The 18,514-nt window shown below is 41.7% G+C and overlaps 1 protein-coding gene across 1 annotated transcript in view; it reads right to left on the reverse strand.

Moving 5' to 3' along the window:
- LOC137249921 (protein transport protein Sec24C-like) overlaps window positions 1-16,612 on the reverse strand; it is a 58,246-nt gene extending 41,634 nt beyond the window's left edge. Inside the window, exon 1 of the mRNA XM_067782001.1 lies at window positions 14,516-16,612. The gene's annotated coding sequence lies outside the window, so the exon portion shown is untranslated. The remainder of the gene's footprint in view (window positions 1-14,515) is intronic.
- Window positions 16,613-18,514: the final 1,902 nt, after the last annotated feature.

Raw genomic sequence — 18,514 nt, forward strand, 5'->3', positions numbered from 1 at the left:
GAGCTTGGAAGTCTTGGCGCTACACAGCAGTATAGTTTCGCTACACAGCAGTATAGTTTCGCTGCACTTCTATCGATGCTATGGAAGTCCGCCTGTCCAGCACTAAATTGGTAGTGTTCTGCAATAATTGTACAATTTTTGTTTAAATTTATTGGAATGACATGATTTAATATCAATCGGTAGTTCGTTATATGATTTAAGACCTTTATAATACAGATTACATTTGTCTGCTTCAGTTTTATAAGCCGGCAGATTAAAATCATTTTTATTACGAGTATTTACAGAGTGCACATCTTTTACATATTTTATATTAGTCCTCAAATACGCAGGCAAAGTTCCTTCTATTATGTTTTTAATAAATTTTATGGTATAATAAAAAAGTTGCTGTCTAATTCTAAGCCAATTAAGAGAGCATAGCATGTCTCTGATAGGTGTGTCATACCGTTTTTTGAGAATGAATCTCATAGCGCGGTTCTGTTGCTTTTGTAGCTTGTATATCTGACTATCTCGCAAAATGAAAAATATAGTTGGGCAATAAATAAAATTAGGTTCGATTATAGATCTGTAGACGATGATTTTATACCTTCTATTTAAATATTTGCAGGTTCGTTGTGTAAAATATAACTTTTTCGCTATTTTTCCTACCGTATAATCCACGTGCTCGTTGAAATTCAGCTTATCATCTATTTTTATTCCCAAGTATTTTATAATGCTAACTTTTTCAATTAGTTCGTTATTTATATTTAAGTTTTGTAGCTCATTGTTTTGAAAATTGCGTCTAGATATAACCATAAATTTCGTTTTATTGACATTCACTTTTAGTCTGTTTACGCATAACCAACCATATACGCTGTTAAGATCTTCTTGTAGCTTGGCATATATTTCAGTAATATTGTTCCCACTTATCATCAGCAATGTATCATCAGCAAACAATCTTATTTCACAGTGCTTAATGGAGCTAGTTATATCATTAATATATATATTGAACATTATGGGTGCCAGCACAGACCCTTGAGGTAGACCAACAGGTACCTCCCTTTTATCCGATACGGACGTTCCAATCACTGTTCTTTGGTATCTGTTAATTAGGAAGTCTTGAAACCATTTTAGTTCTATACCAGAAACGCCAATGCAAGAAAGCTTTTTCAGCATTAATTTTTGGTCGATCGTCTCGAATGCACGCTTTAAATCCAAAAACACAGCTAATATGTGTTTTTTCCTGCTTAAGTCTTCTTTCCAGTTAGCTAAAACCAAATTCAAAGCACTTTCACATGAATGTTTTTTTCGAAAACCAGATTGTTGAGGTATAATAATTACATTATCTTCTAAATATTTTACCAGCTGATTTTTTACCACTGTTTCCAAAATTTTTTCATCACATTGTAACGTGTTAATAGGTCTTATCTTAATCTGTCGGAATGTATTAGTCTCCGATCAACACAGCTAAACATGTCTTTGGATGTTGGAAATTGAAAATAACGTGTATCCAATCACCCCTCAACTTTGTTTAGTAAAGATGCTGTCGGAATGCATGAAGATTCCGATTAGCACAGCTCAACATATAATGGGAGGTTGAAAAGGACGTGTTTCCTATCCCCCCAGCTCCAACTTTTGTTTGGCCTTATTTTCGTTATTTTTGTTACACATTATATAATTTTATTGTTATATTAATGCTGTCGGAATGCGAGTGATTCCGATCAGCAACAGTAAATATCAGCTGGAAATACCGAATTCCAGCGAAATTAGTTGTTGGAACTGTCTGGAGTTACAGGTGGCGACCGATTTTCTTTTCCTTAGGGCCGGATGCATTGTATTTTGCTGCTTTCAATATTACCATTCCCTTTTCGCGTTCCAGTATCGGATATATCATGTAAAAAATAAGAGAAAAACTTAATCTTATTGGAAGGGTTTTACAATGCCCCAATAAACTTTTTTTAAAAGCATAGAAGTTATTACTACTTTTTATGTGATTAAGAAGTTCATTGAAATATTTCAGGCCCTTATATATATGACCGTCCTAAAAAGATTCATTTCCGACAAACGCAGCAAACTCATTTCTCAGGACCGGGGTCAGGAGAAGGACCCGGATTGAGGTCGATACCTTCCCGGAAGAGGAGAGTATGGCGCAGACGCGCTGCAAGGATCTGCTGGGAGGACGACAATTTGTGGGAGGGACGCAATAAATTAAACACTGAGTCCGCCTGCTTATTACCCTCTACTCCCCTGTGGCCTAGGGCCCAGGGCAACAGTACTACGTTGTGTGCTCCTAATTGATTTAGCTTTTCTACTCACTGAAGGACCAGTGCTGACTTTATTTCGAACGCCACAAATGCCTTTAGTGGGGCCTGACTGTCTGACTGAGTATGGCAATTGTTTCATTGGCGTATCAGCGCTGAAGGTTCAGCTTAGCGCACTAACTTATGGCGAATACTTACGCTTGAAAATGCTCGGATGTGCTTTTAGAGTTACTGATATTTTGGCTCTGGGTCCGAAAACTCTGGCTCCAACCCCTCTGGCGTCTTCGAGCCATCTATGTACCATACGATCTTGAGCAGACTAGTAATACATTGCACCCGCCCATACCTATACAGCCGTACCAAGAGACTGAGCAGCCCATTACATTTTGGCACAACCGGAGCACTGCTGGACATCCAATCTATATGAAAGCTATGCATTCAAAAGTGTTTGTACCAGTGGCTGGTGCACACCGAACTGGACCAATGTATGCTATATTGATACCTGCACAAATACCAAGCTATGTTTATGTGAATAATGTTACTGCCTATGTCCATTTGCACGGTTGAGCACATACATTACCTACGTTTATACCAGGTGGAACACCACACTATCTACATGGCGATGTAGCCACCGATCACGTTGTTGTAAGAGATTAATTAAAATATGTTATTCATAAACACTGATTCTTATATTTTCATTATCATTAAACTGTAGACTGTACACTCATGACGGGTATTCTTACTGGACACTGACTTCTGGCGTCACATGCCTTAAATTAGGCTTGGTCAGTGATAGCAGATGTAGGAAGTGCGGGTTGGAGGTGGAAACGATCGATTAAGTTCTGGCTCGTGCCCTGCGCTTGCCAGGCTAAGACTCCAGCTGACAGCTGTCAGATCTGGAAGCAGCAAGTGGCTTAAGTTCTAGGAAGCTTCTGGTATTTGTTAAGAGGACGGAGTTAATTTATAACATGTCCTGGTTGTTGATAGGGTTTTTAGCTTTGTCGTTAAAACAAACTTCTGGTAACACTACGGACTCATTCAGCCTATGTGAGGTCGTCATGAACCCGCCAGTTCAACCTAACCTCTATTTTGTTTTGGTTTTTACTTTAGAATCAACCGTTTAAGTAAGCGATGTCAGCTAACTAAGTGCCTTCAAATGTAGATCCATAAGGAACATGTGGAACATGCCAGAGCCTCGGCTGTTAAAGAAACAGGATTCGCCACGGGTAGGTGAGGTTCACAATTGGGTTGGAGAAGCTATATATTGCGCTGGCAACCCATTGATCGGGTTGCGCTATACAACCCCCTGAACCAATTTGGTATTTTAATCGCCTCTTACGCAGGCATGCCTACCGCGGGTATACTCTAAGCTCCCTAACCCGCTGGAGCCATGAGAAGCGTTAGTGACCTTGGGTGTCCCAAGGAAAGTTCCGTCGTGTCTTGTGTTGTTCGGTGAGCGGCCAGGCAGCAGCGTGCAACAAATGCACCATTCAGGAGGATACCCTTGCTGAGCCCAGAAAATATGGGAAAGTTGGATGTACTGGTCGGATGCAGCAAACGAGTATATTCTGTAATAGCATATGATCAACTTGGAGATAACCAAACGTTTATTTTCCTGTCCAACAGGGAACTGGTTCTAGACCCTGCTGCTAAAGAAGGATAGGCGTAGTCACATCAATTCGATCCCGGGTTACTCGGGGAAATCAGTTTTAGCAGTACTTTGCACTTTTCATACTGCACGTCCATACAAGAACTTTGGATAATGAATTAAACAGTTGTTGTTGTTGAATTAAACAGTCATCTGCATTTGTTTGTTTTTGTAGCACGTCTAATTTCCTTCGTAACATCAATCAATTATCCCTTGTTATAATGTTCTGTTCTCTATGAATGCAACAGTGAAGTATTTTCGGGTACCCCTGATTCTAGTTATCTGAAATCTCCTTGAGTCCCTTGTGCCTTTGGCCTCCCAGAAAAGAGCTAATTGTGGAGCCCTATTTATAGAACACTTTTCGGGTTAAATATATTAAAAACTTTAATCTATCCTTGCTGATATTAGTTTCTTTCTCATTCTAGGTAATTTGATTTTGACGATGTGCGCATAGCAATATTCCAAATATTCCAGCTGTAGCTGAAGGAAGAACATAAATTTGCTCAAATTATAAGAAAACTGCAACAACTATCCCCTCGCCTTTTTAGTACCACAGATAAGGCGCTAACAAGCATACTATGGGAAAGGGTCAAGACCAAAGGATCAATATCACCTGTAAATCGACTTTGATAGCACGAATTGGGGCTTCCGGTATTATCCCTACAAAACTCATATGGATCTGCAAACTGATGTTGAACAACACCACCAGCGCAGGAAAAATTGGGCATCATCACTGAGCTTCGAAAGTTTCAGAGGGCACAGCTATTAATAGACGTTATTGTGCTTAATTAGCTTGTACATATCAATATACACATATGTAAAGTTCACTAGAGTAATAAGGGAATAATTTAAATTGTAAAAATATATTGTATATATGAATTATTTATAATTAAATATTATCTGAACATAAAGGACGCGTTTCATTCATGGAAAAAGCGATTTGACAGAAGGTAACCGATACGGGTAACCGATAGGCCAGTTACCCGTGTTGTTGTTGTTGCATATGTTTTGGTTAGCGATAACGAAAACATAACTGATGAAGTAACTCAAAAATGTAAATAACATCGAGCGAGAAGGAATGTCGAAAACACAATAGGTAAGAGCGAGAAAGCGAGTCACACGTACGCTATTTTGAGCGCATGCGTTACCTTTTTCACGACAGCAATGCAAAAGTCATTAAGACGATAATTGGTGCGCTTCCCAAGGCAGTCGGTTCTATGTACCGGAGCGACTTGGGATTTTTCCTGACCAAGGACTGTCATTTCAGTGTGACCCCATCTAATTTGTTTCGTCCCTCCCACAAATTGTCATCCTCCCAGCAGCTCCTTGCAGCAGGACTGCTCCATATTCTCTTACTCCGGGAAGGCATCGAATCCAATCCGGGTCCGTCCCTGACCCCGGTCCTGAGGAATGGTTTTGCTGCATCTGCCGGAAAAGAATCTTTTTAGGACGGTCATACTCTGTTCAGTGTGTCTCGTGCAAGGGATGGTTGCATCGGACAGGTTGTTCTGGGCTTGATCCCAAAACCCGACGTCCACGTAACTTTTATAAATCTTTTGTGGCTCCTTGCTGTTGACGCCCAACGGCGTCCCGTAGTCTACGCCTAAGCGCCCCCCCCCCCCACTACCTTCCAGCAGCCCCGCTGCTCAGCAAGCCACAAAAAGTACCCGCTGCTGCTCGGCCCCACGGCGCCAACAACTCAAACAGGTGATACCACTCATAACTACTACCTTCGTAGTAAAGTTGGTAGCAATGCTGAGCATCAGCCCCTGCCCCCGTCTTCTCTCCTCCTCTTTTCCGGCAGCAATCGTGCAGGTCAGGGAAACAGACTCTTAGTCCCTACCTCCGTTTGCACCGTCTGCCAGCACAGAATATATAGGTTTGCGACATCCACCCAATGCAGCTCCTGCCTTGGGTGGTGCCACTTTCCTAGATGTTCTGGTCTCCGCGACGGCAACCCCCCGAGGGGTTTCATCGCGCCATGTTGCCAGGTCGCAAACCCAAATCATCCGGGTACCCCAATGCTTGCCCAAGGACGCCCAGTCCCAGGGCCACAACAGCAATTGCATCTTGGCCTTCCACAACCCAGGCGTAGTCACCCGCCACTTACCCCCAGAGTGGCGACGTCTCCCCTTATGCACTTCAGAATTCTGCAGTTAAACTGTAATGGACTAACAGGGAAGATTACGGAGATAGTCGATTTCATGAAGCGGCACAACATCCGCATTGCTGCGATTCAAGAGTCTAAACTCACAGCGAGATCTGCATTGCAGACCTGCTCTGGGTATAATGTCCACAGGAAAGACCGCGAGAGCGGAAATGGAGGCGGTCTCGCGTTTATCATACACCACTCTGTGCAATATTATATATTTGATCCTGGCATCGACCGCAGGGACAATGTCTTAGAACGTCAAGGCCTATCTGTCCGGTCAGGCGATGCACACCTAGAAATCATCAACATCTACATCCCTCCTGCCACCTGTTGCCCCAGTGGATACCGCCCTAATATCAGAGCCTTACTCACTGGCAACATTCGCATTATCTTAGGCGATTTCAATGCCCATCATGATCTATGGCATTCAAACTTGCGGGCGGACAGTAGGGGTGAGATGTTGGCGGATCAAATAGAAGAAACGACGTTCTGCACAATAAACGGAGACGCCCCCACACGTATGGTAGGAAGCTGTCACAGCTCGCCAGATATCTCAATCGTGAGCGCAGAACTCGTAAACTGCGTCAACTGGCAGCCGATGGTAACATTGGCATCCGACCACCTGCCAATACTTATTTCGCTTGAGCGTACCGCCGACTTCATCGTGACTGAAAAACGCACTTTCATAAACTTCAAAAAAGGAAAGTGGGAAGAATATAAATCCTTTACAGACAGCCGCTTTGCTGCACTCCCTATCCCGACTGATGCCCGCCAAGGGGAGCGTGCCTTCCGTAAGGTCATTAAATCCGCCTCGGCACATTTCATTCCCGCCGGGAGAATTCCCGAATCCGGCCCACTTCCCGGCGGAGGCCGCAAACATAGCGAGAGAACGTGACCTTATAAGACAGCTTGATCCAGGCGACCCCCAAATAAGGGATATAAACCAACGCATCAGATTGCTTGTGGATGAACACAAGCGGTCGAAATGAGAGGAGCACCTAAGAGGTTGTAACCTCTCTACCGGTGTGGGTAAACTTTGGTCCACCGTAAAGTCCCTATCGAATCCGACTAAGCACAAAGACAAAGTTTCCATCGCCTTTGGCGACAAAGTGCTGTCGGACGCGAAAAAATGCGCGAGCGCTTTCTGCCGACAATATATAATGCATCCTACGGTCGACAAAGATAGACGGAGAGCCAATAGACACGCACATAAACACAAATTAAGCGCGTCACCAATCACCATCACCGCTGAAGAGGTTGAGGACGCCATCGGTCGTGCTAAACCATCCAAAGCAGTGGGCCCAGACGGCATTGCCATGCCGATGCTTAAAAGCCTAGGCAAAGAGGGTTTCAAATATTTAGCGCATGTCTTCAACCTGTCTCTTTCCACCTTTGTCATACCTGAGAAATGGAAAATGGCCAAGGTGGTCCCCCTACTAAAGCCTGGGAAACCAGCTGACATAGGTGAGTCGTATCGTCCGACATCTCTCCTATCGCCAGTGGCAAAGACGCTTGAAGCCATTTTGCTCCCTTATTTCCAAGCTAGCCCCTCATCAGCATGGCTTCAGAAAACTCCATAGCACTACCACCGCGCTAAATGCCATTAGCACCCAGATAAATTGCAGTTTAAATCAATACCCCCACCACAGAACAGTACTCGTAGCGCTAGACCTATTAAAAGCTTTTGATACGGTCAACCATGGCTCGTTACTGCAAGACCTGGAAGGGTCTACCCTTCCCCCATGTCTTAAAAGGTGGACCGCAAATTATCTGGGTGGTCGGCAAGCTTCGGTGCAATTTAGAAACGAAACATCAAAACCAAGGAGAATTAAACAAGGGGTGCCACAGGGTGGTGTCCTATCCCCACTTTTGTTTAATTTCTACATATCTAAGCTACCTTCACCACCGGAAGGAGTCGCAATCGTTTCCTACGCCGATGACTGCACAATAATGGCCATAGGCTCAGGCCCAAAGATCGATGCGCTATGCAATAAAATAAACGGCTACCTCCCTGATTTCTCCAGTTTTTTCGCCTCGCGAAACCTTGCATTATCACCGACTAAATCTTCCGCGACCTTATTTACAACGTGGACGTCCCAAATGTCGACCATTTTGAACATCCACGTCGATGGCACTACGCTACCGACTGTCCTACACCCCAAAATCTTGGGTGTGACGTTTGATCAGGATCTACATTTTGGTGAGCACGCAGCCGCAATTGTTCCGAGAATTCAGAGCCGTAACAAAATCCTCAAATCCCTCGCTGGCAGTACTTGGGGAAAAAATAAAGAAACGCTCATGACTACATACAAAGCAATTAGCCAGCCGATTACGTGCTACGCGTCACCCATATGGTCGCCAAGCCTAAAAATCACCCACTGGAAGAAACTACAGGCCTGCCAAAATACTGCTCTCAGAATCGCCACGGGCTGTCTTCTAATGTCCCCAGAACACCATCTGCATAATGAGGCGAGAATACTCCCCATCAGGGAGAGAAATGAGATGCTGACCAGCCGTATGAAGTGAAAAAACACAAGCAGGTCCTTGGTGAACTCCATAAACAGGCGTCGGACCTTTATGCCGGGAATTGCCCGGTGAATCCAGTACTTGACGAAAATTTTCCAAAACTCGCGGAAGAGGATCGCATACTCCCCAGGGAAACGCGTGTCACTCTTGCTCAACTTCGTTCTGGATACTGTAACAGGTTAAACTCTTACCTATCCAGAATCAACCCCGACATACAAAATGTATGCCCCGCTTGCAATGTGTCCCCACATGACACCAACCATCTCTTCAATTGTAATGTGGAACCAACGCCTCTAGCACCCCTTTCCTTATGGTCCACCCCTGTTGAAACGGCATGTTTCCTTGGACTCCCGTTAGAGGCTATTGATGACAATTTGTGATTGACCGCGGCTATTAGGTGGGGCGAGCATTGCTACAACAACAACAACAACGATAATTGGTGAACAAGTTATTGGTGACTATTAAGTAATCGATTAGGTAACGCGTACCTGTCTTGTAGGGAGGTGATGTACCAACATTCAAAAAATAAAGTGTTTTTGTATACAAATAAACATTAAAGTGAAATTTTCAAATGGTATTGTGCTAATATATATTTTGGGTAATAGTCTAGTTGAGGGGTCGACTGCTAATACGCTACCAAAAATATCGAGAGAGGTGTCAAACGACGCGTATTAATCTCGATAACAATAACCCGATGGCGGAAAAGAAAAATTTTATCTACATCCGGAGATATTTGCACTTGAAGTTGGCGATTTTCATGTGGTTGTTGTTGTGTTTGTAACCACAAAAAAAATTGTGCATCACCGTGGCGGTAGCCACGGTTATACGACACACCAGGACTTGGCATCGCGTAGCCCAGGGCTATTTTTTATAAGCGCGACCGAAGGCCGCCCACTCAGAAAGGTGGGTAATAGTGCAGTTTACGGTACCCACCGAAATTTGGGCCAAAATTTTCGAATGAGGTATCAAAAGACGCGTATTCAAAAGATATTAACGAAAAACTGAAAAAAGACCCGCGGGTCCCTCCGAAGCCGGGGGTGGGTTCCATAGTATTTTTGCGCAGAACACCTTTCTGCGTTGGCGGCCTTTGGCCGCGCTTATAAAAAATAGCCCTGGGCTACGCCATGCCAAGTCCGGGTGTGTGGTATAACAATGGCTATTGCCACGGTGATGCACGATTTCTTTTGTGGGTACAAACACAACAACAACCACATTAAAATCGCCAACTTCAACTGCAAATATTTCGGTACAGAGATACAATTTTTCTTTTCCGCCTTCGGATTATTGTTCTCGAGATTAATAAGCGTCTTTTGATACCTCACTCGAAAATCTTGGCCCAACTTTAGGGTGGGTACCGTAAACTGCACTACTACCGAAAGGTGTTCTGCGCAAAAATACTGTGGATCCCACCCCCGGTTTCGGAGGTACCCGCGGGTCTTTTTTCGGTTTTTGGTTAATATCTTTTGAACGATTTAATATTTTTATTTTCCGCCTTCGTATTATTAATACTGATGTCAGACGCGTCGTTTGACACCTCTCTCGATATTGGTAGCGTATTAGCAGTCGACCCCTCAACTAGACTATTACCATATTTTGCTTGTTCAGTTCGACATATATATATATATATATATATATATATGTATGTAACGGTGAAAACAGAAAAATAAAAGAGAATGGAGGTGTGTGATAAATGCCACAAAAACATAAAGGGGGAGACAGGTGTACGATGTGAGGGTGTGTGTGGTAAAGTGTATCACAAAACAATTGCATGTGCATCTATGGACGAATATAGCTTGAAATTCTTGCAAGGCTGGCAATTTTTAAGATTTATGTGCGATGGTTGTATGACATATATCTGCAATGTAGATGATACCCTCAGAGAAATACTTTCTATTTCAGAAATTAACAAAGTAAATTTAAGGGAGCAGAAGGGAGAACTTGAAAAAATGTTGAATGAACACAAAAGGGAGATAAGCACATCCATAATGCACAGCGAAAGAGAGATGAAAAGAATTGTGGATAATATAAAAAGGGTGAACACGGAAAAATTAGAGTTGATTAAACATGTAGAGAGTCTTTGCAAAGCAAACAAAGAAATGCTTAATAAGATCAATACCCCGAATGAAGCGTTTAATAAGCAAAAGGAGGAAATTATAAGAGAGATTAAAAAGGTTGCAAACCAAAATAAAGCTGTTTCTGCTAAAGAAGTCAATTCATATGCCAATATTACTAAGGGAATTCCCCCAATAGTAATTAAACCCAAAGTTAAACAAGCATTAGAGAAAACAAAAACGGACTTGAATAAAATCGATCCATCCAATTTGAATATAGGTAGGGTACAAAATAAAAACAATGGTACAATAATTATTAGTGCGAAGTCAGCTAGTGATAAGGATAAAATGAAGGACAATCTAACAGAAAGGCTAGATAAAAGTAAATACAATATAGCTGAACCGAAAATATATTTTCCTAAAATCATGGTGACTAAGGAAAGATGCACACGAGGTGTAGCTTCATAGACGCGTACAAGATATCACATGTAGCTTGGATTTCTCTACGCCTCAAGATCTGCACACGAAGCTACTTTCGAGCGGCGCTACAAAAGGCAAACCATTATTGAAAAAAAATAAGAGATTACATTTCTTCTGGTATATCCGTCCCCGAAACGAAAGGCAAATAGGTATTAAAAGTTGTTTGCATCCCCGTGCCTTTGTAAATTATGAAAGGCAACTTTACACCACCGCGGACTAGAGAAACAAGTGATTTCTCGTTTCCAAAACTTTTCAGCCTTTTAATCGCTTCAACAATGTCCTTTTACGCACTTTTATTAACTAAAATAACATTTTCTAACTAATTACACAAATTTGCATACAAAAAAATTAAAACAAACATCTTGTTCTTCCTTTTTTTCAAGCGTACGTACGCTCAGCGACCAACATTGCTGTACGCTTAGCTACATGAAGTTTTCATGCTGCTTACGTCTCGTGTGCAGCTCTCCATTCAAGTACATGTGTTCGACATCAAAGCGTACAGATTTCGCCTGCAGCGTCTAATACGCGTAGCCTCGTGTTCACCTTGCCTAACATTAGTACTGAGCATCCTGAAGAGGAAATAGTTGGTAAGATCACCAACCAAAATGAGTTTCTGCGAGATGCTAAAATGAAATGCCCTGCAAAAATTGTTGGATTACGTGTTCCATTTTCTTCATGTTGGAGTACTCTAACAATACTCCTTTGCAAAGCGTTTGTGGACCACCATTAGCCGATCATTGCTCGTTTTTTAACGACCGTGATCACGACACGATGACGATCGAACAGAGTTGCCAAAAGTAAAATATTGCATACAAATAATTGATAATAAAATTTTACTATGGGAACTCTGATAAAATGCAACCGCGAACTGGTTTTATGTATACATACTGTAGTATAGAGAAATATGTTTTGGAATCGCATTTTCTACGGGGAGCAGTAAGGAAGGCGGTCGGCATGATGTGGTGGTGCACAGTGGCTAGTCATTGTCGGCTGGGCGGGTCCTTGCCAACCTTACTGTTCCTGCGCCATAAACAGAAAAAAAAGTTCCTATCATGCCTATCAAAACCAAGAGCTGTCAAATTCAAAAAAAAACTGACAGAAGCGCAGAGACCGACTCAAAACGCTCATAAATTCAAACTAAAACAACATCCGGTCGAACCGGATGTCACGGACAGACCGTTAAACATTGAAAAATTTAAATTCAAATTCAAAAAAAAACTAAACGCAAAAAAAATTACCGAACTGGACATGGCCGGTTACTAACGCTAATAGTCAAGAAAAACAAGCTGAAAATAGAAATAAAAGAAAGAGAACGGCCGAATATAACTTGGGGGCGCCGCGGGTGTTGTTGCGACGCCCGGTGCTTATACCCACCCTCAAAATCCATGGCCACCGACGCACCTAAATTTTCGGTGGCCCCTTACCTGCATTACCCTATGCCTTCTAAATAAATATGGAAGTCAGCATTCCCATTTATAGTACAATTTATTTAAGATACATTAAGGAAAAAAAATGGTTACAAAAATTCATTTCGATTTTTCATCTATTCTACTAGCAAAACAGAGAATAATTCTTATTGTACGCTTTTAGCTGTAGATTTTATTGGTCAGCTTATGGGTAAGTACAGTTATTAATAATTAACAAAGGGGGCGGAAGAGTAGAAAACAAAAAAAAAAATTGTTGTATCTTAGTGTATTTTATTTTATTATAGTTTATTTTATTTTAGTTTATGCTTTCTCTTGAAGAAATAGTTTAATTTTACTGGGTCTTCTTTTTTTTTATTTTGATTGTTATTATTTCTAGACTTTATTATCTTATCCAAGTTTATTTTATTATAATTTATTTCAATTTTTTTTTTCTTTTTTTTTGTATATTTTGCTTAATTTTATTGAACTGGATTTTAATTTTATTCTATCCGCAAAGAAAATATGTCAGAACTTATTCGCCTAATTATTTAGAATGTAACATTTATTTGTATCGGTGTTTGACCGTTTCAGAAACTGTCTTTAAATTGCTTACCTTTACTATTAGTTATAATAAGTTTTGCATGTCTATGAACACATGCACTTTTATGTATGTAATTCCAGGTAGGTGTGCATATCCTTATATATGCGAACAACGCAAGTGCTATAGATTTTAAGCTTATTTACGCTTCTTATTCTTCTCAAAAACATTCAAGCACTCTTTTTATTCCGAGTCTACGTTTAAAGTTCGTATGTATTTACGCACTAATAGGCTTATCATGCTTTAGCCGCTGACATTAATTCTTTAACTATGCTAACCTTAGTTTAAAAATGAATAATCCGAGATTTCAAATTGGTTATGCTGTAGTTAATTACGCTTTTATAATGACCCTAGCTCACGGCTTTAACTTTTAAGCATAAACATTCTTAAATGGAGTTCATACCCACCCAGCATCTGGATGACGAATTTACTTATGTATCAATACGCCTTGATTATTCCTTGCAGCTAAATATCGATTTAGTTAAACAATTGGAACCAACTATTCATTGAAAATCCGATTGCCTTCTTAAGCTCACACTTCTCAATAAATGAGTAAAAAATAATAATAATTATGGCTACACAAAAATATGTTTGGACCTAAAGAAAGGTGGATGCCGTTCCTAGACTACGATGTCCGACAGCATTTATGCCGAAACGTCGTCAAAAAAGAAAAAGGTTACAGTGTATGAAACCGTAGTACGGAAGCTCCGATGTGGTTGAGCCGCTCGTAATTTAAGCTCGATATGCTCCGGCTTCAACATCCCACATGGGCTATGCTTGTTAAAACATCACACTACCATTATTCAAGAGGATGACCATAGACAATGTTGGATGTTGTAGTCGTGTGTGAACCTCGTTCAAGTTAACTATCGGCAAATACCTGAGGTTTTAATTAGCTCACCTTCGAGCTTCCTGACACTTTCATACGCTGAGGAAATACGTTTATAATATAATATTGGATTACGCACTAAATATGATGGAAAAATGAATCGTAAGCATATTCCCAAATGATTCCAAAACACATTTCATAAGATTGATAATTGTGGTTAAATACAAAAAAAAAATATTGTGAAAGCTAATGGAATGTCATAGCAAATATGATTATAAAACGAATAAAGGGGAAAAGAAAATGTGGCTTGCAAATGGTCATTCAGGAATATTCCCAACCAGGGTACACCCTTCTCCCGACGGTACATTGATTTTCGAATACAAGGACCACTTTACATCTGAGCGTTTTTAATCCACTTCCTGATACACTTCCAAAATGCTGACTGGGTATAACTGGCAAGTATTCCACCCCTTTACAGCTCATGTACATCCATAATTTTAAGTATATGTTAAATAGTATTACCTACTCAATCTATCATAAGTAATTAATTTTAAAGGCAGGAAAAAAAAATCGGTTGTCCGAACTCACCGCTTTCGTGCTGGTCTTGGTGTCCCTGCTGGGTCTGCTGGTTGTTGTTGCCTTGGAACTATATGAGCCGGGGAGCTGATTATTATGTTCCCTCCCTGCTGCGTTTTATGAATTTTATTCGACTTTGTCCTCGATGACTCTATTAAGGGTGTATCAGCGGTTCCCTTTTTTCTTGACCAACAGTATTGTTGTTGTGGTTGCTCAACGTCGACTCTTTGGTTTCATCAGCCAGCGAGCGCGGTTATGGAATCTGAGCTAAAAGCATACGCCATTTGCTTTACGAAAGACCAAAATATGTATTATACGCAGTGAGCTACCCAGGAAAGTTCTAGGATTTGGAGTGGCGCCGTAAATTTTTATTTTTATAAAAGTCTTATGTCTCTTGGAGTTTGAAATTGTGCTTTGTGAATTACTGCACTCAATTGTAGGCATACCTACTATATTGGCGACTGACTGGCTCCTTCTCTATTAAATTTTTCGCTCGATTATATTTTCGCCAGCCTGGCTGTCGCGTACGCAATATCCACCAATTATTTCACACCCTCTTTAATTAGACCCGTCAACTTTTCCACAAAAAGAAGGTTACGCAGATGTAGCTAGACCACTCCTTAAATATGGAAAGTATTTGCTTTTTCTCAATAGCATAGAGCAATTTCCTAACGAGCGGATGAGCTAAAAGTCGATGTTGCTGTCGTCAGGCTACTGCCAGCCAGGAAACAACAGAATTTTTTGCGGTTTTCTTCACTCTTCCGGCTTTTTGCACCGTAGTAAAGTGATTTTACTAAATTTTCACCCAGTACTGCCTTTTTCGGTTCAACCCGTTCGATACATGCAACTTAACCACCTGGGTTCTTTCACCACCACCACGCTTGCAAAAACCACCTCTTCTTTCCAAAACCAAAAAGGAAAAGACCATAGTGTATAAGTATAAGTGTGTTGACTTATCTGTCAAGCATTCTGACAGGCACTCGCTGGATTCGACAGACCGAAAATGACAGCGAATTCAAAATGGATACCATTACCGAATGCGCCGAATGATTGAAAAATTGAAAAAGTCGAGACGATTGGTAGACAAAAATGTTGTCGTTGAGACCAAAAATGCGACTCTAGACCTGAGATTTCCATCAGGTGAGCGAGGCTGTTTGTAGTTTTGACGTTTATCGCTTAGTGAACACACTTGTATAGGTACACTATGGAAAAGACCCACCAGAAGTATCTTTTTCCGGAAACTCGTGGCAATTTTCGCTAGTGATCGCAGATCTGTCTTTTTCTTGTTTTCGATACTTTTGTATCGCAACTTTCGCCCCAACACCAGTAACTAGGTGTTTTCGCACGAAAACGCTCCCAAGTGAACCGTAACCGTAGACCATAACAGGAAACCGTAACAAACCTGCTTCGCTTTGAAGACCTGACGATGAAGCGAACAGGAAACCGGATCCGCTGTGGGAAGCCACTGCCAGGGGCCTCCGATGCCAATCAACGTGGGGCACGACTCACCCCTGAGATAAGAGTCTCAAAGTCCTACTACGAAGCTAGCCGGGCAACATGGGTCCATCAAAAAAAAAGGTTAAGTCAAGTTGGGAATTAATTCTGTTTCCTAGTTTAAAAGGGCTTTGCGGCAATTAGACATTTGTTATGGAGAACTCGTCAAAACTCCGAAAGATTATTTCTAGTGGTTATCGCCCCCACAGAAAGGCAAAACAAAAAAAATAAGGTGTAGACATTTTGATATGGAGAACTCGTCCAAACTCCGAAAGGCTAGTCCGACCTAAGCGTGGACTGCCAGGATGTTCACGGTCTTCGGTGAGTACGCGGGTGAACATCCTATGAGGTCAGTGCTCGGGGAGAATACTGGGCGAGATGTCCCCGACCCCCAAAACGCCCACACAAAAAAAGTCCGATTGGTAGGTAGATATAAAAAAAATCAAATTGTAATTTGGCAAAGAAACGTTCTTTCTGGTTCATTGCGGACGAATATCCGAAGCGTGAAAGCGACCTATCAATTTCCCGTTTAGATCTTCGAGATCATACAGTGCATTGCCTATTTTTCGAAGCACGCGACACTTCAGGTATTTTGGCAGGAATTTGGCGTTAATGCGTTTGAAGTTAAGGCAAAGTTTTTCCGAACAACTTCCTGACCTTCCTTATAGTTGGCTTGCCTAGAGCGCTTGTTATAGGTGTTTACCCCTATCCTTGGCCTGATCTAAATTTCTACGGATCTGCCCACGAATATTGGTCAACTTGTCAGCTCTGCTTACTATCGTAACTTGGTCTTGGCAATTAGACGTTTGTTATGGGGAACTCGTCAAAACTCCGTATGGTACTTCCTAGTGGTTGTCGCCCCCACAGAAAGGCAAAAAAAAACATATGTGTAGACATTTTGATAAAGAGAACTCGTCCAAACTCCGTAAGGCTAGTCCAATCCAAGCGTGGACAGCCAGGCTGTTCCCGGTGAGTACGCGTGTGAACAACCGATGATATCATTGCTCGGGGAGAATACTGGGCCAGATGTCCCCGACCGCAAAACGCCCAGACAGCTAAAAAAAATTAAATTTGTGGGAAAAAAAATCAATTTGTAAATTTAGCAAAACGTTCTGGTTGGTTTATTGTGGACGAATATCCGAAGCATGGAAGCGACCTATCAATTTCCCGTTTAGGTCCTCGAGATCATACATTGCCTATTTTTCGGACCTCTCGACACTTAAGATATTTTGGCAGGAATTTGGCGTTAATAACCTGTTTGAAGTTACTCAAAGCAAAGTTTTTCCGGAAAACTTCCTGACCTTCCTTGTAGTTGACTTGCCTAAAGCGCTTGCTATAGGTGTTTATTCCCCTATCCTTTGCCTGATCTAAATTCCTACGAATTAGCTCGCGAATATTAGTCAACTTGTCAGCTCTGCTCAATATCGTAACCTTGTCTTACCTAAGGCTGCCGAGTTTCTCTAAAACATTGTACGTTGAGGCATGTTGAACCATATTTTGGCCATATAATGCAAAGTATGGAGAGCACTGAATCGCCGTATGGAAATCACTTCTCAAAACTGATAAAATCTCAGGTATATGCTTATCCCAATCGGTATGGTCGGGTTTATCTTTCAGGAAAATCCTAATCTTCCAAACAATTTCTCTATTAACGCGCTCGGATGCGTTTGCTTGGGGAGAATATAACCCCGTCCTCACGTGCTTCACCCCGTAATTTGCAAAAAATTGATTCATTTCCTTTGAGATAAACTGTTTACCATTGCCACTGTGAATAAACTCAAGGACCCCTACAGCTGGAAAAATTTCGGAAGCGAAGTAATTTATAACGTTAACAGTGGTGGCTCTCAGCATGGGCTTTAGCCAAACGTATTTTGAAAGATGGTCTAATACTATAAAAAGAAATTGGTTGCGCCGCTTAGATCTTGGATACGGCCCTAGGAAATCGCAATATAGCCGCTGAAATGGCCTCTCGGATGCAAAGGTATTTTCTATAGGCGGTTGCGACTGCTGATTAGTAGGTTTTACTGATTTGCAGGTATCACAACGCTGGACGTAGTCCCTGACGTCCTTAGCCTGCTGCGGCCAGAAGTATTTTTGCCTAACGCGTTCTAAGGTTTTCTGCCACCCGCCATAGTTACTCCGGTTAGCGTCATGTGCTAATCTCACTGCTTCCTCAGTCAACCCTTTTGGCAACCACAAACGCCACAGCGAGTCTTCTTCCCCTTCCACTCCCTTACGAAATTTAACTCCTTTCAAAATTACCCCGTCCACCATTCGTAAATCCGGAAGCGATTCCTCATTTTCGGTGACGGTCCGAATCAAGTCTAAATATTCGTTGCTGCTAAATTCGGGAGAGATTAAATCTATTTCCCCGGGTGTGGTAGTGAAAGTCAACTCATCAGCATCAAACCGTGACAGCGCATCTGGTACTACATTCAGGGTGCCCTTACGATGTTCCATTTTAAAGTCGTATCTTTGCAGTAAGAGCGACCACCTCGCCAACCTCCCGCTCAAGTC

This window comes from Eurosta solidaginis, chromosome 4, assembly GCF_040869045.1.
Source record: "Eurosta solidaginis isolate ZX-2024a chromosome 4, ASM4086904v1, whole genome shotgun sequence".
NCBI classification, from domain to species: domain Eukaryota; kingdom Metazoa; phylum Arthropoda; class Insecta; order Diptera; family Tephritidae; genus Eurosta; species Eurosta solidaginis.